The following is a 23,838-nucleotide window of genomic DNA, read 5'->3' on the forward strand; positions in this document are numbered from 1 at the left end:
CAGGATTTAAGACTTAGTTGGCTGAGTTCAAGGTCACTGTTATCTCTTGGTTCCATCCTATATTGCCTTTCTTTTTTTCTTTTCCTTTTTATTTTTTTTTAAGATTTTTATTTATTTATTTGACAGAGAGAGTACAAGCAGACATGGGCCTCCATCCCAGGACCCTGGGATCATGACCTGAGCCGAAGGCAGGCAGGTGCTTAACCCACTGAGCCACCCAGGTGCCCCTTGTCTTTCTTTTTTTAAACCTGGCATCTCCTTGTCTAAATAAACAACTGACTTTATCCACCATTGCCTCTACAGGTGATAATTAATTCTTTAAGGATTATACGCAGGAGGTGAATAATCTATGATTACCCTATCCCACTCAACTCCACTCCACATGCCAGGAAGAATATGCTGGAACAAATGGAGAGAAAACCATACAGGTGTGTTTATTTTATTTATTTTATTTTTTAAAGATTTTATTTATTTATTTGACACAGAGAGAGAGCACAAGCAGAGGGGGCTGTAGGCAGAGGCAGTGGGAGAAGTAGGCTCCCCGCTGAGCGGAGAGCCTGACTCAGGGCTCAATCCCAGAACCCTGGGATCATGACCTGAGCCGAAGGCAGATGCTGAACTGACTGAGCCACTCAGGTGCCTCTACATGTGTGTTTAGATGAACATTTGGGGAGTTTACTGCCCAGGCCAAAGATGCCCAACTCAAGCTCTGCTTTGTAAGGGCTGTAGTTTAACATCAGGATGGTGATTCCTGGGAATGAGAATTTTGATTGCTATTATTGCTCAGTTGAGGCCTGTTAAAAGTATAAGTACTTTTGGGGCACCTGGGTGTCTCCGTCGGTTAAGCATTTGATTTTGGCTTGGGTCATGATCTCAGGGTCCTGGCATTGAGCCCTACATCTTTGGGTTCCCTGATCAGGGGAGAGCTTGCTTCTCCCTCTCCCACTACCCCCTCACCTGACCCTCCGCACTCATGCCCGCACTCTCTCTCTCTCAAATAAGTAAAATAAAATCTTTAAAAAAAAGAAGTTCTTGTAAGAAGGTATTAAACCTGGAAGGGCTCTTTAAGTTTTATACTAACAACATAAAAGATTTCTCGAACTGGGCAGCAGACTGTGACTGTAGATGTTTTGCAGGATGCTCACACAGAAAGAATGGCCTTTCTTAGGATGACGGTCTGTGATGGAAGTTTATCACATTGTGGGCTAGTGAGACTCACTAGGATATGTCTGTTTCAGGTAACTCTTTTTTATATGTGAGAGTGCTCCTTAAGAAATCTTTTTATTATTTGAGGGGCGCCTGGGTAGCGCAGTCGTTAAGCGGCTGCCTTCGGCTCAGGGCGTGATCCCGGTGTCCCGGGATCGAGTCCCACATCGGGCTTCTCCGCTAGGAGCCTGCTTCTTCCTCTCCCACTCCCCCTGCTGTGTTCCCTCTCTCGCTGGCTGTCTCTCTGTCACATAAATAAATAAAATCTTTTAAAAAAATCTTTTTATTATTTGAAATACAAAGCCGTATGTATTTGATAGAGAGAAGTAGGCAATAGTGTTCAGTGTCCATACCAGATGTATCTGGGTGATAAGATCTAGGGTGAAGTTTTTACTCTCTTCTATTGCCTTTCTGTACTACTTGATTTCTTTATTACAAGCATGTATTATTTACATAACCATTATAAAGGTAACTCCTATGGTAACGATATAAAAGTGTTCCACAAAATTCAATTTCTTAAAATGTGTGTCATGTTACTGAAATGAGAAGTAAAAAGTGCTATTTTTCATGTAGACTACATTGTACAAACGTACAAACGTAAAAATGGTAAAAGGTCTAGTCTACACAGGTCTAGTGTACACAGATGACCTCACATTGAATGGAGGACGTCTCATCCCAAATGATCACAGGTAGCCCTTCTCCATTCGACCATGGGTACTGGGTAAATGATGTGAGCCAAATCATAGTCACATAATACCCAAACTTGCATTACGGCAAGTATGCTACTGAGCTGTTGCACTGTATTTAATATGCTAAAATAATAATTTTTACATAACTAGGATAAATGATACATGTTAATTTAATTTAGAGACTCCCCACCCAAAAGAGCATATCTTTGGTAACTCACAATGTGTGCCCTAATCTCTACCTCAAGTAATATTATGTATTTGCCCATTTCTTGTGTGTGGCGTAGAAGCCATAGAATAAATAGAGCTAAGAAATAGTGAAGATGAAAGTCAAATAGGCTAAGCTGACCTACACAACAAAGAGGGAGAAGGAGAATGAGAGACAAAACCATGTGGGGGCGGGGGGGCATACACTTGGGTGGCTCAGTTAAGCCTCTAAGTCTTGATTTTGGCTCAGGTCGTGATCTCAGGGTCGTGAGGCTGAGCCCTGTGTGGGGCTCTGCCCTCAGCACAGAGTCTGCTTGAGATTCTCTCTCTCTCTCCCTCTGTCCCTCCCCCACGCTCTCTCTCTCCCTCTCAATAAATAAATAAAATCTTAAAAAACAAAACAAAACAAAACATGTACGTGTGTTTAGATGAACATTTAGGGAGTTTAATATCTGAGAAGTTCCAAAGTACCATATACGTGTGTGTGTGTATGTGTGTATATAAAATGCAATATATTACTTATATAATTTACATAATATATAATTTATAATAGATATAGTATACACTATGTACACACATACACCCAGACCAGAAACAAATTAATCTGAAAGGTATTGTTGGTATTGATTAATTGCCTTTACTGTTCTTTAAAGAACTTCAGTAAATGCTAGTATTTCCTTCTTATTACCTCTGGATTTCTGGACGATGTGTCTTTGAAGCTTACTCAGTGCCAAACCCGAGTCTTGTGGACTCCAAGCTCATATTCAATTTGAAATTCAGTAACAGTAAAAGTACTTTTGTGGTATTAGCAATAGCCCTTATTTAGAAGAGAAATGGTGACATGGTTGGAGTGGATAACTAGGAAATATTGCTATACTGGTTTCCTTCGGATCTTCTTATTTATTCCTCTGCTTTGCTACAATGTGATGATGCTGACAGTTCTTCATCAAGAGAGTCATTTCCTTTATTAGAATTTTTGACCAATTCCAGGGGCTCTGAAATTTCTCTGTTCCTCTCATAGTTGAGAGCATTTATCAGCTGCCCTTCTATCACTCTAATTATTGCTCATAGTTTGCTGCCACACTGACTGGTTCAAAGACCAAGGAGCCCTATCAGCTTTAAAGAGAAGGACAGCAGCCTGGAGGTGACTGGGGATGTCAGTGATTATCACCTGAGACTTTAAAAGCACTACACTATCAAAACATGCTGGCTAATCCCATATGAGCACAGAGATACCAGAACAAGGCTTCCCCAATGTCCATTGAAAATGGAAGTGAATAAACAGATATAAATTATTTACTTCCTGGTCTTTCTAGAAGTAAGTACTTTGAATGCTTGTTTCTGTAGAGTCATGATTTTTTCTCTCCAATGATTTCTAAATACAGATGGTCATGTGGAAATTTTTGACTTAGAGTCCAATTTTCATGTTCACATGGACAATGTCATGTTTATTTGTTTATTTATAGTAGAATAAACATATTCATCTTAATAGATGGTTCTCTCTGTAAGAAACATAGAGGATACAGATGTATTGAATTCTATTACTTTTACAAAAACTAGACTTGGAAAATGTGCACTTTTCATTAAAAAAAATAGTTTCTTAGTTCCTTTACTATTAACAGATGACTTTCCCAGAAATCAACTTCATTTTAGTGTTTCATAAAATAAATGTTTTTCACCCTTATTACATTGCTTTCAATATTTTTCTTTTGAGGAAATTGGTAGGGTTTGGAATGTGCATACCCACAAATGACTAATATGTCTAACATTTCAATTAAATATATATTAGCTGAAAATTAACTATGTAGTTCAAAAGTTCAGGACATAAATCAGTTGTTTGCCACAAGGCTTCTTGTTCAGTGTGGAAGCTTTTGTCTATTTGGAAAAAGAAAGCATCACCTATTACTCTATTAGAGTTTTCTTGTTGTTCTTTCATCTTTCATTTCAAATTGTTGTTGTGTGTTCACGCTTCTAAAAACAGTCCTGCTGGCTTTAGTTCACTTCTTCGACTTTCCAGCTTAAGGGGAGTTTCTAAAGAAAGAGGTCTCATGTCCCCTAGCAACCTGGTTTGAGGGAATTGATGAATCTTGCAATGTAATAAGGCAAAACCAACATCTGGAAGATTTATTATTCCTAGCCACTTCGCCGATGTTATGTTTTCTGGTGAAAAGTAAACAACGCCAGGTCTTAAATAAAGGTGTGAGAAGTACTTCCTAAAGGTACTATGGTGCCGTGGCAAGAGCAGCTAATTATTCTCGGAAGAGTAGATTGGCAAGAAACTACCAGGTTAGCTTGAGCTATCTTTTTACAAAAAAAAAAATTAATTGTCAAAATATTTAGGCTGAGTATGATTAGAAATAGCCTGAGGACTCATAAAACTATAGATGCTACCCAGTAAGAAGTTTAAATTAAAGGATGGTGTTGCAATCTCAGTTTACACGTTGCCTCCTTTTGTTCATTATCATTAAAGAAAGCAGAAGCTCGTATAAGGGGCTACACACAGGCCCACTCACAAATAATACAAAGACATCACGTTCTCCTCACTCCTGCGCTTCATATGTGATACTATGTCCCAGACATGTACGAGTTTTTCCATCAGCGAAGGGTTTCCAATCATGGATTAATACTTTTTCCCTTTATTTGATGTTCTGCAATTTCCAGATTAAGGCTGGAGCCAAAAATGTATACACACGTCTGCACCAAGCATGTATCCAAAAATCAGAAAAACTAAAAAGAGCTATTAATGAAAAGGCAGAAACGTTTCTCAATGTTGTATATCATTCCTTTCCAGTCCTTTCTTTTTCTCTTTATCATAAGATTTCAACCTTTCCAAGAGAAAGAAAAAGATAAACAAACAAAGAAAATTCCAACTAGATGAAAGGGACATTTTGGGCCTTGTGACAGCTGTATTATTGCAAAGCTAGCAGGCACCAGCTCTCTGGTAGCTTTCCATATAAATCATCCCGAAGTGATAATTGTCCAATTTTCCCTACACTAAGGAAAGGATTATGTTATAGCAAAATCTCCACCAAATTCCAACAGCAAATTACTTTTGGCCAAAAGCTAAATGGACTCTTAACCACCATCTTATCTAAATAGCTTCAGTACTGATGAAATAGATCAGAAAAAGAGGAATAAAAGAGATACTGAGTTTGATTTATTAAGAGTAAAAATTAAGAGTGAGTGCTCATGTCCTTGCTTCCTGGATAATTACATTTTGATTATTATGATGTTACAAGGTAGGAATGTTAAGAGAAAAAGATTTTCACAGGAATTCAAGAACACAATAAATTCATAAAGAGTATCCCTGGCCTGTGTTCTCTATAGTGGAGACTAATTACATGTCTTATTAGTGTACGACTTGGTACTCACTGCCCATCTTCCCTCCAACTCAGGTTGTTTTTTTTCCTCTCTCATACGTTAGTGTCTCTTCTGTGTCTAACCCTATTAATCCCTTAAAGACAGTGATGGTTTAAACAGTGTCTAATAACTCTCATGTACTTCTCAAAGGTCTATAAATTCATGCACCCTTTCCGGAGTGTAATTTAAAAATACATTTCAAAACACTTAAAAATGTACTTTTTGACCCAGAAATTGTATTCAATAAATTTTCTAGTAGACAATAATCAGGAATTTACACAAAATTAGTTATAGGATACTCATGAAAATTTGTATGTAATAAAAAAATATAAATAATCAAAATGTCCATTAAGAAGGGATTTTAAAATTAATTTTGAGGAGAAGACATTAGCAAGATGGCAGGATAGAAAGCCTTAGACTTTTCTTCCCCTCCACAGACACACCAATTCAACAATACTTGCACCAATTCCCTTTGTGAGAAATCTAGAAACCAGTTCAGAGACTCCTGAACATCAGGTAAGTGTGAAACCAGCCACACCAGAGCTGGTAAAAACAAAGAAACAAACAAAACCTTGAGACACCTTCTCACCATAATTTCACTCAGGCACATAAGCCATAAGAAACACCCAGCTCCTATCTTCTCCCTGGAGAGAGAAGGAAAGGACTGCACATTACATTCAACATTTGGATTTCTCAGGTGGCTTCCCAAGGAACTCATTTCTATCTCACCTGAATCTCAGTCTCAGGAGCTCTAAGGCTGGGAGCTGCTGAGAACAAAGATGGTGATCTGGACTAGTGTGCAAGCACTTACCATAGGTCCTCCCCACAGCTCAGTGTAGAATGAGCAGATGATAAGCCTTAAATCCTGGCTTCACCATGGAGAGAAAAAGTGTTAGACTAGGCATCAAAACTTCCTTTTCCAAGTTCTGCCCAAGGGACCGGCTTCTGTCTTGCCTGTTTCAGATCATTGCCAGGATCCAGTTCACTCTAGATGCCTGAGAGCTACCGAAAACAAAGATGACAGTTTGGACCAGCAAGCAAGCATTCACCATCACCCCTCTCCCTGGCTCAGCACACAGCAAGTTTCTAAAGACCCCAGGTCCCAGCTTCTCCTTGGAAAAGGAGAGTGGGGCCATATGTTCAACATCCATCTTTTCCAGGGGCTACCCAAGGGACCTTCTTGTGTCTTGCATGTCTCAGAGCACAGATGGAACAAGGCACACTCTAGATGACTGGGGACCACTGAGAACAAAGGTGGGTTGGACTAGCATGCAGTCATCTATTGGAGCCCCTCCCTAAGCAAGACTCCAAGCTTCTGAATTATCTCTGGGGAAGAAAAGAGGAGACTGAAGCATATGCTCAATGTTCAAATTTTTGGGGTGAAAACCCAAGGCAATGGCTTCAGCCTTTCCAGTCCCCAGCATACTCTAGATGTCTGGGGCATGTAAGAACAGAAAAAGAACTTCTGAGTGCTGCTGATCTAGATGACCCAGAATATAGCAGATAGACACAGAAGGAAGTAAGAGATTACAAACTCTTGGGGGAGAAGGGGGGAGGAACCAGAAAATCCCTCTAATTGGGAATTTATATGCACCAGTCCAGAGATGACATACACACAGAAAAGATTTGAGAGGCATCCTGAATCTCTTGCCAGACTGATCAGAGACAGCTATATCCTGAATAAGACCAGTCTGTGAATACTGGGAGAGGTGTCTGTTTTTTCTACTGCACAGATACTAACACAGAGGAAAACGAAGGAAAGAAAATGAAGAAAGAAACAGGGAAACATGCCCTGAACAAAGGAATAAGATAAAAAGTTCCAGTAACTAACCCTAATGAAACAATGATATATCAATTGCTTTACAGAGAATTCAAAATAACCACTATAAAGATACTCAATATTCAGGAGGAAAAAAAGGTGAAGAATGTAAGAATTTCAACAGATAAGAAACATGCAAAGGATCAAATAGAAATGTTGAAACTGAATAACACAATAACTGAACTGAAAAAATCCCTAAGGAAAAAAGAGAGAAGATTCAAATAAATATCAGAAATGAAAGAGGAGGCATTATGACATGATGACACAAAAATAGTAAGAATCCTAAAAACTACTATGAACAATTATATGCCAACAAATTAAATAACTTAGAAGAAAGGGGAAAATTCCTAGAAACATACAACCTACCAAGACTGAAACATGAAGAAATAGAAAATCTGAACATTGATTCAGTAATTAAAAACATCCCAACAAAGGAAAACCCAGGACCAGATGGTTTCACTGGTGAATTCTGCCAAACATTCAAAGAATTAATGCCAATTGTTCTCAAACGTTTCAAAAATTTGAAGAGGAAGGAACACTTTCAAACTCGTTTTATGAGGCCAGCTTTATTCTGATAGCAAAACCAGACAAGGACACTACAAGAAAAGAAAACTAGAGGCCAATATCCGTTGCAACATAGATTGCAACAATTCTCAACAAAACACTAGCAAACTGAATTCAACAGCATAGTAAAAGGACCATCCACCATGAACAAGTAGAATTTATCACCTGCAAAAATGGTTCATCATTTACAAATCAATAAATGTGATATAAGACCGTAACAAAATGAGGGATAAAAATCTTATGATCTTCTTAACAGATACAGATCAGGCATTTGACAAAATTTTGATAAAATTGAGAATAGAAAAACAATTTTTAAAATCAAGAAAACAAAGCTGATTTCTTGAAAAAATTGAAAAAAATGTAAAAACCTTTAACTAGACTTAGAAACAAAGAGAGTAGACTCAAATAAAATCAGAAATGAAGGAAGAGACATTACAACTGATGCCACAAATATAAAAAGGACCATAAGGACTACTATAAACAATTATACATCAACAACTTGCACAACCTTAGAAATGATGCATAAATTCCTAGAAACATATGACCTAACTAGACCAAATCATGCAGAAATAGAACTAGTTAGTAGTTAACTAGTAAGGAGATTGAATCAGTAATCAAAAACATACCAACAAAGAAAAAACCAAGATTAGATGACATCACTGGTGAATTTGAAGAATTAATACCAAGCCTTCTCAAACTCTTTAAAAAATTCAGAATTTCTTCCAAATTGATTTTATGAGCCCAGCATTACCCTGATACCAAAGCCAGACAAGGACACTACAAGAAAAGAAAACTATAGGGTAATATCCTTGGTGTATAAAAATGTAAAAATTCTCAACAAAATACTAGAAAATTGAATTTAACAACACATTAAAAGGATTATACACCATAACCATATGAGTTTTATCCCCAGGATGCAAAGATGCTTTAACGTATGAAAATCTATTAATGAGATAAATTCTCTTTAAAAGGGAATATATGTGTGTATATATATTTTATATATGTGTATATACATATATATGTATATATATACATGTATATATGTGTATATACATATATAAAAATAATATATATGTATATATATAAAATAAAATATATATTGCATGTAGTTATAAATATAGTGTTATAAAATGTTGAGAATAAAATGTTAAGTCATCAAATTGAAAGAAAACAACATAATCAGAAAGAGGGAAAGGCTTTAGATACAGAGAGATTGGGAAGAAAGAAAGGAGCAGGAATTTTTCCCTAAAAGATGGATGTTTTCACAACTGATTGTTATCAAATACTTAGTTGCCCTGTGAGGTCATGTGCTTTATTGTGGTCAGTGGATTTTATGTTGCTGAATCACCTCTTGCTCATCTCCTCATCTTCTTTCATGCTCTCTTGTAGTTTTCCATGTATTCATTCTGCTTTTAGCTTGACTTGTCTGACTTCTTTGTACTTTTGTTGTCTCTATTCTCCAGTATAAAAGAAATGGTAAATACTAATTCTGAGACATGAAGATTTGGGGCCTATGGCTCTCCACAATAAATGCCTCATTGTAAAACACTCATTAAAAAACCTTCGGTCTAAAATCAATTACGGTTTTAGGTCACCAAACACACAGAGGGGGAAAAAAAAGAAAGAAAAACTACATTATCTTTAGAGACAAAAGTGCAAATATTAGTTTTTCTGGTAGGAGAATATTTGCTACTGCTCCCTGTATTTGCCTCAATGGAAAGACAAATTCATTTAACAGGCTATTCTTTTTAGAAAGCCCCGAAATACCAGTTGAACAGAGACTCTGGTAGTTGCTATTCATTACGGCTATAGAAATAACACACTTATTTCTCCTTTGCCTCAGGAAATAAAGAAAATGAAGATTTGACGTTCTTGACTACTTCAGAGAAGTTGCCAGATCCCCCTATAAGATATGTAGATAATGCATGCTGCAAGCGTGGCTAGGGATCATATCTGTTACCTGCCCGTCAATGTGCTCCCTATACAGTTGGTATTTATAGAAACATTCAGTGTCGTGGTATGCCCTCTGTTTTTACTTGCCGCCCCTGGCTGCATGTGCAGAGTCAGCAGGCAAGTTCAAGGGATTATCACCGGCACTGGGTGGAGTGAGAGTTGCTATAGGACCCTTCTAATACTTTGGAGACCAGCAGAATAGCTTAAAAAACAAAAACAAAAACAAAAACAAGAACAAAACAAACAAACAAAAAAACAACAATGCCAGTCAGTTAATTCTAGACTAAGGGGAGAACTGGAGACAGCCAATATAAACTATTCTATTGAGAATCTTTGATCTAGAGAACACTGGAGAAATCAGGTGTAATTCTCTGTAGAAAATGACTGATCCTTCTACAACTCCACAAAGTTCACATAGAGAGTCATTACCTATTGTCTGGTCTGCGAAGCTTTCATTTCCTTCACTCTGCTCTGTAGGATAGTTTTACCTGTGAGCTCTCCGTTTACAAGCTGCTATGACTCTGTGACTTCTGCCATGAGAAGTCATTTTATTCTCCATTACATTATATCAAAGTTTGGCATAAAGAATAATTTTCTGATTGGGTATGAATTGAAAAGGAATCCCCATTGGATAAAAACATGAAGGCTGTAACAATTGCGATGTAATATAGTCTATACCCTAAATTATACCTTCTCATGGATTTTTCTGGCTAACCATTTAATGGCCATTGTATCACATAGTGTAAAAAATAATAAGAATCAGAATATCTGGGTGCTAGTTCTATCACTGGTACTTATTAGCAAGCTATGAAACATTGCTGATCCTTAGTTCTTCTTTGTAAACAGGCAGTGGTGATCTGGGTGTAGTTTATAGGCTCTTCTGAACAGCAAAGAGAGAATATGTAAAAATGATTTGTACATCAGAAAAACACTTGATAGACCTAAGGCATTATTTATTATATAGAAAGTTTTACTGGTTGATTCTTTACAATACATTTAAGATTATAATAAGATAGGTCAGAAAAGGGTTCAAGTGAAGTGAAATCTCTGTATGAAGATAGTATTACAGAATATTTAAATGTAACAGTGTCACACATCAGAAAAAAATATTTTGCCCTGGAAAACTTCCTGTCTAGGGGTCAGGGTTGAAGATATTCACAGGAATTGATCTTTTTGTGACTGTGAGTTACAAGAAATGCAACTGCCCAAATGTACTAATGGCTTAAAAACTTATGGATTGACCAAAATACACACTTTCCCATGGGAAAGAACATTACAGCCTTGTAACCTCCTGAGGCCATAGCTATCTTGAAAAACCATCAAACTGGAAGAAAGTCCTGTTGTCTCTTTTCCCCATTTATTGGCGTCCTCTTTAACTTCTAAATTTCTAAAATTACTTCTAAAATGTAAAAAACTACAATGAAAAATTGATGGGAAGAAAGAAATTTAGAATGTCATGGATATGACAAGTTAAAGAAAATAAATAGTTGATCTTAGAAGTGAAATGACCCCTTCAAATAAAATGAAACCCAGACCTTCCAGCAGCTGGCATTGACTAAAGAATCAGCAGATAGAAAAGGGCAGTTGAATCAAGTGGCAGCAGTTCTGTTCCCTTGATTTTTGCCTTCTTTCTTGGGTTCTTTACAGTCCTATGACCATGAATATGCCGGTTCCCGGGACTTTCTTTTGGCATGCAAACAGCCTTGCCTTGATTCTTTCAGCCTGAATCTAAATCTGTGGGCCTTTGGTCTAAACTTACACTTGAATTAAATATGGACTCTCCTAATAGCTACTTCTACCACATTTCGCATTCTTGACATCCTTAGTCACAATCTAAGGACAAGCTCCCAATGTCTTCCTTGACCTATCATTTCTACTCTGCCTGACAGATATTCATTTACATCCTAAATCTCGACACAGAATGCTTCTTTTACTATCTAGAATATGTCCCTCTCCAGGGCGCCGGGGTAGCTCAGTTGGCTAAGTATCTGCTTTCGGCTCAGGTCATGATCTCAGGGTCCTGGGATCGAGCCCCGCATCAGGCTCTCTGCTCATCAGAGAACAGAGCCTGCATCTGCATCTCCCTCTCCCTCTGCAGCGCCCCCCCCATGCTTGTGCTCTCTCTCTCTCACTCTCTCTTTCAAATAAATAAAATCTTTAAAAAACAAGAAAAGAAAGAAAATGGCCCTCTTCAAGAACACCACTTCTTCTGTAACCGTGTCAGATGGAGGCTGTTCATCCTTTCAGAGTTAATACACCAAATATACCCCAATTCCAAGGAGTGGGAAATTTTTAGTCTGAGTAAAATTGGAAGCCAGAGTTTTTGGACAGAGAAGTGATATGATCTGTTAAACATTTGGGAAAGAACATGCTGGATGTTGTAAGGGAGCAAGAATACATTGCAATGATTCAATTGATTGACAACAGTGTCTCGGACTAGAATGTTAATGATAGAGGTGATGAAAGTGACAAGACGCTGAATATTTTTCAAAAGCAGAGCCGTCAGTACAGATTTTGAATTGGATGGGATTTAAGAGGAGTCAAATATTTCTCCAAGGTGTGTGTGTGTGTGTGTGTGTGTGTGTGTATGTGTGTGTGTCTCCACAATTAGCTGGGCAAAAGACAATGTCATTTATCGAGATGGGAAAGGGTGGGGAAGGGGAGGATTGTTTGGTAGGGGTGTTGTATACAAATTCAGAAGTTTTGATTTGGACATTTAGTTTTGAAATGCCAATTAGCCATTCATGTAGAGGTGTTAAGAAAGCAGCTGAATTTTCAAATCTGAAATTAAAGACAGGGGTTGAAGCTGTAAATTTAGGACTTTTCTGCTCATCGGTGCTAAAAAGCCATGAGACTAAAGATGAAGATACAGCAATGTAAGAACCATAGATACACATATAGAAGGGATGTGGTAAGATAATAAAAGACTGAGAAAAAGTAGTTAGTGAAATAGGAAAACCAAGAGAGAACGGGATTTTTAGCAGGAAAAAAAAAAAGAAACTTTTCAAGCAGGAGGAAATGATCAATTAATGCTGATAGAGCAATATGAAGATGTAGTAACAGACATTTCCAGGAAATATGTCTTTGGATTTGAGGAATTTTTAGTGGGGACAACTCATTTCCTGCATTTAATTGAGGCTCTTTAGAGAGCCCTGCTGTTGAAGAAAGTCATATTTTTCCAGTTAGCAAAAAAACACATCTTAAATGAGAATCTAACTATAAATAATAATTAACGACAACAACAACAAAAGATAACATAATTAGAAATAAATTAAACAAGAACAGTACAGGACCTGATTGAAAACAGCTTAAAAACTTTACTGAGAGATATTATAGCAGGAGAATAAGGGCCGTCCAAAGATGTCTCTGTCCTATTCCGGAAGCCTGTGAACAAATTCTTTTACATGGTAAGAGGGACTTTGCCGAAATGATTATGTCAAGAATCTTGAGATGGGCAGATTATCCTGGATTATGCAGGTGGGCCCAATGTAGTCACAGGATTCTTATGAGATGGAGGCAGAAGGGTCAGAGACAGAAGGAGATGTGCTGACAGAAGCAGAGATCAGAGCGATGTGGGACCAGAAGCAAGGGATGGAAAGGGCAAGGAAATGGTTTCTCTTCTAAACTTTCACAAGGAACACAGCCTTGCCGATCCATTTTGGATTTATGACCTCAAGAACTATAGGATAATAAATATGCATTGCTTTAATCCACTATGTCTTCAGTAATTTGTTGCAACAACAATAGGAAACCAATACAGATTTTACAAGACTTGAAACAATGGGAAGAAATCTCTTATCATACATACAGAGATAATTCTGTTTATGCCTGGAATCATTTCTGCAAGGACTCCCAATTGGTTGGTAAGACTTGGAAGAACCTTAGGAAAGAACATTTTCCTTTATCTTTTATCCTCTGGTGCTATTGAAATCTTTTTTTTTTTTTAATTAACCATATGCATGTACTACTTTTCATAATTGCACATATATTACTTTTTCTATTTTTTTTTTGAAAATGCCACACATTAGATGCATTTGAATGAATTCATTTCCAGTCACTGCAGAAGGGCAGTTGTCTCACCACTAGTGGGTCAGATTGCTGGACTGGACAAGAAAGCTTGAGCAGGAAAGAGATGGACAGTTGGCTTGTATTGATGCTCTTAAAGATAAGCAGCTGTGCATTTCGCCTTGGCATAGAAATACACAGAATGCAGAATCACAGAGAAAAAAGTACAGCTGAGGTTTTCAAGCTTTTGCCAGATACACTGAGATCCAAGTAATGAGGAATCATCAAATAATAGTGTTCTTTTACACTTAGACATGATAATAGCTTTGAGGCAAATTTCATACGTCTACCTGTTAGTATTCATCTTTTCAAAAAATTGAAATGATAGGGAAAAAAATGATACAAAGGTTCCTGAATAATAGCTCAATAGCTTTGATAGAATTGGCATTTGGATAGAGACCTGCTGTTGTTCAGTATACTGTATTTTGTCTGAATGATAAGTGGGTGATGTGTGAAAGAGCATAAATGTGGTTGTTTAGCAAGTGGCATGTTTTGCTTAATGCAAATCACTAAGACGTAAATCATTTTTGTAAACCTTCAGCATTTCCATTTTATTATAAAATGACGCTACTGACAATGATCAAAGCAGTAACAGTCTGTACAACTAAAAAGAATGAGGTACAATCAACTGTGTTTTTCTATTTGGGGACAATAAAATAATTTACAAAACTTATATTTGCTTATTTTGATAGACAGTTGATTCTTGCTTTTCTCAACCATGAACTATTCTGATTGCCGCTCAATCACTAGTAATCTACATAATCGCTGTCTTTTCTCAGAAGGCCACACATATTTTCCATACTTTGCTGTTGTCCTCATGTCTTCCTCTGATTACCTTACTTTGGTTCAAAATAACAAATTACATAGGACAATACATGATTTCAGTTTTATTTGAGGCTATTAGAAATTTATAACAATTGGGGCGCCTGGATGGCTCAGTTGGTAAAACACCCAACACTTGGTTTTGGCTCAGGTCATGATCTCAGGGTCTTGGGATCCAGGTCCATGTCAGACTCTGTGCTCAGCAGGGAGTCTGCTTGAAGAGGCTCTCTCCCTCTGTCTCTCTGTCCCTTTCCCCAGGGACAGAGAAGAAATAATTTTAGCATTTTACCCTTACACAAATAAATAAATCTGAAAAAAATAAATTTATAACAATTCATCGACTTGTATTCCCTAATCACTCTTTTTATATGAACAAACATAATTTTAGCATTTTATCCTTACATATGTTTTTCTCAACAAACGAGTTTATGATATTTTACAAAAATGGCCTAAAAGACTAGACATACTTATTTTTTTAACATGGAAGATTCATTCGAATTTAAAATACTGTGTGTTTCACTACTCTTTCACAGAATTTAAATATGAAAAGGATGCTTTTTGGAAATGTTCAATGTTTATCACAACCAAAGAATATCTTTGTTTTGTTTTTTTCCTATTGACATGAATCTTTTCCCAAAAGTTTTCATTTAAGGCCAGGAATTTTAAAAGTGATGAAACAACATTTAAGTGTTATTAAATATGAACAGACCTGAGGAACGCAAATTTGAAAGATAAATATTGCATAAAGATACTGTTTGAGTCTTTAAAAGAATATGTCTTGGGGCGCCTGGGTGGCTCAGTCATTAAGCATCTGCCTTCGGCTCAGGGCGTGATCCCAGAGTCCTGGGATTGAGCTCCACATCGGACTCCTCCGCTGGGAGCCTGCTTCTTCCTCTCCCACTCCCCCTGCTATGTTCCCTCTCTCACTGGCTGTCTTTCTCTCTGTCAAATAAATAAATTAAAAAAAGAATGTCTTTTTCCTTTCTACAGTGTAATTTCAAAAGAAAATAAATAATGAAACTTCATAGTTTCCTTTGACAGGGGTTTTACCATGATATTGATTTTACTTTATGAATTAGGGTTTGCAAAAACAAGCACTTAGCTTTGCCTGTAATGAAGACACGCTGCCACCAGGAGGACTCAGGCTGTGCCTTCCCTATAATTGGCTGACGGCACTTCCCGTAAAAATTTTACATGCTTCCCACTCAACAATGCTGATAAACAAAACCATAGAACATTTAAAAATAGCCATGTATATCATTTTTCATAAATTAATACTAAGATATGGAAGTTTCTAAGCAAAAACGATTTCAAATTAAATATTTTTGTCAATATTACCAATCTTTACTAAGGTAGTATATCATTTTTCCAGGCAGAAATAAATCTCACCAATGCAGCATTCTGTAAAGGGTGATATTTAATCACTCGGCCCAGTTGACACAATTCAGTATTGACTACACTAGCCATTTATTTGGACTTCTCCCCCTCTCTGTACTTGTGAAATGAGAATCCTATGCTATGTATAATATAATTCACAAAACACAATCGGATGTTGAACAATACACAGTGGGGTGGACATTGGTTTAACGCTCTCCATACTAAGGAGATGGTGAAAATTCTTAGACAGATATAATGGCTTCCATTCTGGCCTAGCTTCATCTTCTATGTATTGTCCTCCATTTTGCCAGCCTCCTCCTTTCTGAGTTTACTCTTTTGACCATTCTGAAAAGGGATTGGGAAACTCCTGATTTAAAGACATGGCATATGTTACTATGGCCTAGGCACATGCAAGCAGCTTTCTAGAGCTGAGAGTTCCTTCCTTTGATGTAAGGAGGAAAGAGAAACAAGTCTTGCAATAAACTCTAAATATGAAATCTTGAAAGAACCGTATCATTTCCTTTCTTAAATCAGCGGGATGCTTTGAAGCTACTTGACCATTTAGTTTAACCTTAGATCTTTGTCTCAAATCTTTCTAAAAATGTCATTTCCAATCTATGATATATCATTTTACAATCTACGATGTATCATTTTATTAAATTCAAAATCTTATAATGCTTCAGTCTTTTTATCAAAATTTAGCCATATTGATATTTATTAATGAATTTATTCTTGCATTCTATCAACAAACATTTATTTAATGTCTACTACATAGAAAACACTCTGGTAGGCATTAGGGATACAAAGTATAAGACTGACCTGATTCCTGCTTTCCTGGAGCTTTTTTTTTCCTAATGAATTATAGACATGAAACAACTCTTGCTTTGCTGACCATGGTGAGTCTCTCTTCTAGAAACTGCCCTGAGCACTTGAGATGCTAAATCTTAACCACAAGGCATAAAGAACAATCTCTGTTCTGTTCTTTGCATTTCTCTTTGCTACATGGTTCCCCAAGTAGTGTCACTCGGGCCCCAAAGGATTATGCAAGTTAAGCAAATATTTCAGTACAGATAATCTTCTCTTGCACTTATCATGGATTAGTTAAGTAATACTAATTCTCCAACAGCACAGTTCAAATTTTAATTACCACGGTGTATTAACTTTGAGTTATTGTATAAAATCCAAACGTCATTGCTAGTTCTTTAGTCCGCAAATCACTATGTAAATAACAGAGGTGCCTCATGATTACTGATCACATCACATCTTTCAAAGTCTGCTTGTGATTGGTCACTGTACCCTTGTTTTTCGCTTCGTGCCCCCGACATCAGAGCATGTAGCTGCATTGCCTCTCTGTCTCCCAGTGACAAACCCACCTGACATTTTACAGAAGTGGATAACTGAAAGAGGAAATTGGCCAATGAAAATGCAAGTACAGCAAAGAAAGGAAAAAATGATAACACTGGAAGTGAAGTTCAAACCAATCCTAAATGGACTTAGAAAAGAAATAGCTAATTATGGGAATGTTAACACTCCTGCTGTTTGAGAGACTCTAGATATGTAGCCAGCTGGACTTATCAAGGTGAACTCATCAACATAAATGAGGAAAGTGGTTGTGAGGAATATTCCCGGAGGAAGTGACACTAGCAATAAACTTCACATTAAGGAAACTCTCAGAGATATTTCATGACACTGGAAGCACTAAGGATAAAATTTTGGGAGCTGATCCAAATTTGGAAGGAAGTATGAAGACTTACAAAGGCATAGAAAAGATGTACACTTTGTGTCATTACACAGTAAGTTTTCCAATAAGACAGCAAGCACTTTCCAAACCACTATTTTTATGACTTTTTTCCATGTATTTAAAACAATTTCTTATTAAAGTCTAATTAACATACAATGTTATATTAGTTTTAGGTGTACAACATATTGACTTGACAATTTTATGCATCACTTAGTACTCAACACGATAAGTGTGGTCACCATCTGTCACCATACAATGTTATTACAATATTATTGACTATGTTCCCTATGCTGTACTTTTCATATCTCTAATTTAATTGATTTTATAGCTCTAAGTTTGTACCTCTTAATTCCTTCTATTTATTTCATTCATCCCCCCACCCACCTCCTTTCTAGCAAACTACTCTTGGTAAGTTTTTTCCAAAGAAATAAAATACATTAAATCTCAATGTTTCTGATGTTTTACATTAAGGTGCATCAAATAAATAAATAAATATTAGTTTTACTATTTTTCATTTCCCAACACATTTAGAGCAAATGATGAAAAAAATCTGGTTAATGTTTTAACAAAAATTTTTTACAGATGACAGAACAATTGTAGTTTTTACTATTAATTTTTAAGAATTCCTTGCATGGTGTCAGCTTGAAGTGTTTGTTTGTTTTATGGTCTTGCACTATGACTGCTGGTATAGATTATAGCCTAGTCTCTTCATAGGACTCATCATGCATGGGAGGATGGTCCCGGCATGGTTTACATATTGGCCATCAAACTCAGAACTCACATTCCTCTTTAGTGACTAAGCACCAGTAATGCTTCTCAGCCCTTCTGCAAAAAATAGTTTCATTGGGCGATTCCACTGTTTTGGTGGGCATAACGGAATATGCCTGAAATGTGGAAGGACATATCATTTAAATTATTTTTCCAGGCAACACTTCAGCTCCTGTGTACATAGAATCAATTCTGATAGGACTGATTTCAACAGCTCTCTAAACATTTCAAGTCATGACTATATTCACAGTGGTAAACACTGCCCCAGCTGAGACCCTTGTTCCATAAGAAAGATAATATAAAAGAAGAAAGTATTTAAATAACATAAAAATGTGTTAGAATCCCAGCTATCATTGCACAAGTGTTCCACTAATATTTATTTAGAGAACAGTAGAAAAATGTATTTATTTCTATGACGTAGAGAAAAATGATCTTGATTTTTTAATATTATATAATTAAATAGACAATATTGTCTATTAGAAAATAATATTCTATTCATACTTTCTTAGGAGTCGAACACACATTTGTATCACACTGTGAATATTTTTCATCTTCATGGTCACCGCTCGAATGCGGTTTATTTCTCATTTCCTGCTGTCAAAGGACTATAAATAAACTCCAGAGAGAGAGAGAAACTATAATTTCTTTTTGTTTACTTTTTTTGTTTACCTTTCATAAAATGGAGCAAAAGCAATGTTTTTTTTTTCTCTAGCTAAAATATATTCACATAATTCGACTTCTGACATTTACAGAGATACACCACTTGTCATGGTTTTACTGAAACAGTCACGTCTATTTTGCTTGATTTTGAATGTGTATTTGGATGTGCAGCCTTGGAAAAGATTACATACAAAACAATTTCCAATTGCGATTTGATGATGGAGGTCACATATTTCACCTAATGAGTTTTGTGGCTCAGTGCTATAGTTTGAGAGGCCTGGAAATGAGTTGTGCCAGTTGATGGTTGCGTAAATGGATAAACAAGGCTGGATCAGTGCAGCAAAGCACCAAATCACCAGTGAAAGGATAATAAAAACAGCCTCAACCATCCAGCTACTACTCAGCAACTAGAAAAAGCACAAGACCTCAGGTTCACTCATTTAATACAGAGTAAAGTCCTTTTTCATAGTAAATATCCTTACCCTGCATCACACGTAATAAAACATGAACCCAAATAAGTGAGCTCTACTTAGATAATCCTTTTAATGCTTATATTTTCCCAGAACTGAAGAATAAAAGGCATCTTGGATTAAACTGTTAAATATCAGCCGAAGCGCATACACATGAAGCAGCAACAGAAAAATCTAAAATTTGGAGGCAATAGATACACTGAATAGTGTGCTCATTTTTGAAAATAAAAATTAAGTTAAACTAAAATAAGTGAAAGCCTTTGTTTAGCCAAATGTATTAAATTTTGGAACTCTCTTGATTAGCACCAATGTACAGAGGAAGGTACCTTTGGAACAAGAGAGCGATGGGAAGATCCAAAGTCTAGTCCTGCCGGTGCCACTGCTTAGAATTTGTGAAAAGAAAAAGAAAGAGAATATCCTTCATTGAGGACTTACTCTGTGTCAGGCAGTCAGACCCTTCATTCATACACTTCGTTCAGTTCTCACAATAATCCAGAAAGAGTATCTTTGTGTTCACATTACAACAGTCAAGGAGGAATGCGGGGCTTCCCAAAGCGTGCAGGAGCTCATGAGGGCCAAACACCAGAACGAGCACTCAGATTCATTGCACTCTAAAAGCCCCATGCTCTTCTCAATAGGTTAAGTCTCATTTCTTCTCAAATAATCCAAAATATGAAGGATTCCTTTTTCCTGTCATGTCAATTTCAAACAAACCCAGAGCTTGTCTTTGGGCCTTAAAGCTGCCTCTGATTCTCGCTGGGGCTCCCTCCATGGCATCATGTTGCCACCTACATTTGTGACCTTAGTTACATTAAAATCGTTGTATTTTGTAGTTTTCTTTTTACCCTAAGTAAAAAAGCATATCTCAATATCTGCCTCTGAGTAGTCAGGTCAGTTGAAATAATCAGCATAAAAGTGTTTCACAAATTTCAAGGTAGTAGACAAACTAAGGTCATGATTGTTTCAATAACAGAACAACAAAAAATTTGCTTTCCAAATTTAAAAATACTTCAGAAAAGCGTGTAGCCGTATCCTTTGTTCAATGCCAAGAAATACTATTTAAAAGACCGTATTTATATGGTAAGAAACATGAGGTCATCTCCTGAGTGTAAGGGTAAATACAAATGAAAAATAAGAGGCTTAATGTTCCCAGTTGAAAATACAGAAAAAGACCTCCCCCTTCTTCAAGCATTTACTTTAGAATATCGGTAACTGTGAGTTCTTTCTCTGTAAAAGATGTAAATCTTTTAAAAGCTAAATAAGCCTTGGGACGCCTGGGTGGCTCAGTCGTTTAAGCATCTGCCTTTGGCTCTGGTCATGATCCCAGGGTCCTGGAATTGAGTCCTGCAATCAGGCTCCTTGCTCAGTGGGGAGCCTGCTTCTCCCTCTGCTTGCTGCTCCCCCTGCTTGTGTTCTCTCTCTCTCTCTGACAAATAAATAAATAAAATCTTAAAAAAAAAAAAAGCTAACTAAGCCTCTTCCAGTTTATGACCCAGAAATATCTTTCTTAAGGACCTAGGAAACATCTTGAAATGTAATCATCAAGGAAGAGAGAGCCCCCTCTCTTCCTTTCCATGGGATGCAAGGCTGCTAAAGTTCAGCTCCTTGCTCTGAGTTTTAAAACTACCTCCCATCATAAAGATAGGAGACTTTTTCTTTGGATAAAGCCAATTAGCTAGCATAGATGGTCACCCCAATTACAAAGTGAATTTAGGATGAACTATGTATGACAAATAGTGCCGTCCAGTCCCCTTACTTGAAGACTAGTTATTATTTACTTTGAGAATACGGATATAATGTCTAGTATCTGCTTGGCTCTACAAAAGGGTGGTACTACTTTCCATCTTTGTAATCTCTTAGCTGATTGTCTATGATATGTGTCACATTTTTGTTTAACGCTTATCCAATAATAAAATTATTTTCTTTCTCTTCTACCTTTATGGAGAGGTTTCCTGAATTGGGGGAGGGGGCAGTGGAAGGAGATTTTTATTTTCATTATTACTCCTAACAATGGAAACTATGTCTTCAGAGAATCAGAAGACCTTATAAACTTGAGTCTCGAGCACAGTCAGAAAATGAAAAACACAAGGACAATAAGCAATGAACATTACATCAGCGGACATTTGAAGAATGTACGTGACTGGTAAGAAAAATCTATAATGAATTATTCTTTTTGGTATTGAAGAGGTGTGCTTTGTGCCCATTCAGAAGAATACCAGTTGGTCTAATTTTTCTACAAAAGATCTGAATTGCATTAATGGATGTCTTGGTTAGGAGAATATGAGGAGTTACATATTTAAATGCAAAACAGGATAGAAAAGTGACAGTGTTCACCAACGTTCATTCTCTTGAATCCCAGCTCATAGGGTGTTCTGTTTAAAAAACAGGGAGGAAGGAAAGTTTTAGAGACTGCATACTATATTTTATAGGTTCACAACAGCCCATTAGCGTATTCAAAAGTCTGAGATATCTTGCAACCAAGAAGTTTGTCTCATTTTCTTTGATCTAATTTTCTCTCAATTTACTTGACCTTTCAGAAAAATTTATAAACTACTTAATATCACCATTAATGCTACCGCTCCACAGACCAAAGCTCGAGCCTGTGAGGAGTCACGGAGGATTTTTTTTTTTAGATACTGAAACTGACTACACTAGTGGAACACATTTTGGGAAGTGCTGCTTTAAGGCCAGCACTGAAAATTCAGATTTCCCATTCCCATTTAATTATTTGAGCAGAGAAAAAAGGCACGCATTTGATCAATCACGAAGTGATGCAATAAAGCAGTTTGCTTCAGAGTTTAGCATATGGCAACAGCTGCAATTCAAGGTTTTTGGTTAATGAGGATTAACAAACACAGCTGGAAACCTCTATTAATCATTCAGAAAGAGTAATCTGTAGAAGTAGCTTTAAAAGGCCTTGCTTGAGTTTTCGGATTGTGCCTACCCTAATGGATTTCATATTAATTCTTGAGGAGTAAAATTGACATAATCCTCTTCTATAATTAAATGAGTTATTTTTAATCAGATCTACTGTTATGCAAGCATTTTACCAAGCTAAGTAGTAAAGAAAAAAAAAATCCCTTTGTGCTGAGGTAGTTGTTTCCCTAGAAGTTTAGTCTTTGGAATAAGAAATGAAACCACCTACCCCGATATGGAACCTGAGGACTGAAACTACTGGCCCACAAGCACCTACAATGACAGAACTTTGCTACTTCACTGTCTTCCTTAGTATTTCTTTAGTTTTCCTGGAGTTTCTTGCACAACTAAAGAGCTCGATTGTTTATACAAGAAAGACCCTGAAAGATCCATCCACTCTTCAATGGAAAGCATCAACACTCACACCTCAGGGTCTTTGTTTCAATCTTTCTTTCAATCCTGAACTGATGTATCATGACCCTACCCAATTCTAATCTAGTCTTCTGCTTTGAAATATTCAACTTAAGTAAAACCTCCAAATTCTGAATTAATTTTGACATTACTTTTTGTTATGGGTTGAAATGTGTGTCCCCAGCACCCAAATTCATATGTTGAGTTTGTAACCTCTAGTACCTTGGAATTTAACTGTATGTGGAGATGGGTCTCGACTACAGAGGTAGTCGAGTTAAAATGAGGTCATTAGGGTAGGCTCTCCTCCAAGATGATGGGTACCCTTCTTAAAAGATGAAATTTAGAAACAGATACACACAAGGAGAATGCCACATGAACAAGAAAACAAAGATTAGAGAGCTATGTCTACAACCAACAAACTCCAGAGATTGCCAGCAAACCACCAGAAGCTAGCAGGGAGGAGGCTTGACACCTGCTGACACCTTGATCTCGGACTTCATCTCCAGAACTGTGAGACAATACATTTCTGTTGTTAAGTCTCCCAGTTTGTGGTACTTTGTTACCCTAGAAAACTAATATGCTTTTCCTCACTCCAAAATACTTCCAATGCTTGGTAGAGCTGGTGTTCTTTCTAGCAGCAGCAATAAATTTAGTCTTGTCTTATCAACAGGTTGTACTAGTTATATTCAAGGTGCTAGCATTCAGTAATAGCCAGTCACAGTTGTCACTCCTGGTTCTTGTAGACTGAGTCATCCTCAAATCCAAGAGCTTTTGACTCAGATGTTATGAATTATATTATTACAATTTTTTTCG

The 23,838-nt window shown here is 36.9% G+C and overlaps 1 pseudogene; it reads left to right on the top strand.

Annotated features, from left to right (window-relative positions):
* The first annotated feature begins 1,809 nt into the window (after positions 1-1,809).
* Positions 1,810-23,838, top strand: part of LOC123793038 (uncharacterized protein C3orf38-like) — a 74,102-nt pseudogene continuing 52,073 nt past the window's right edge.

Source organism: Ursus americanus, chromosome 13 (genome assembly GCF_024610735.1).
Source record: "Ursus americanus isolate L20-20 chromosome 13, mUrsAme1.1.p, whole genome shotgun sequence".
NCBI lineage: Eukaryota > Metazoa > Chordata > Mammalia > Carnivora > Ursidae > Ursus > Ursus americanus.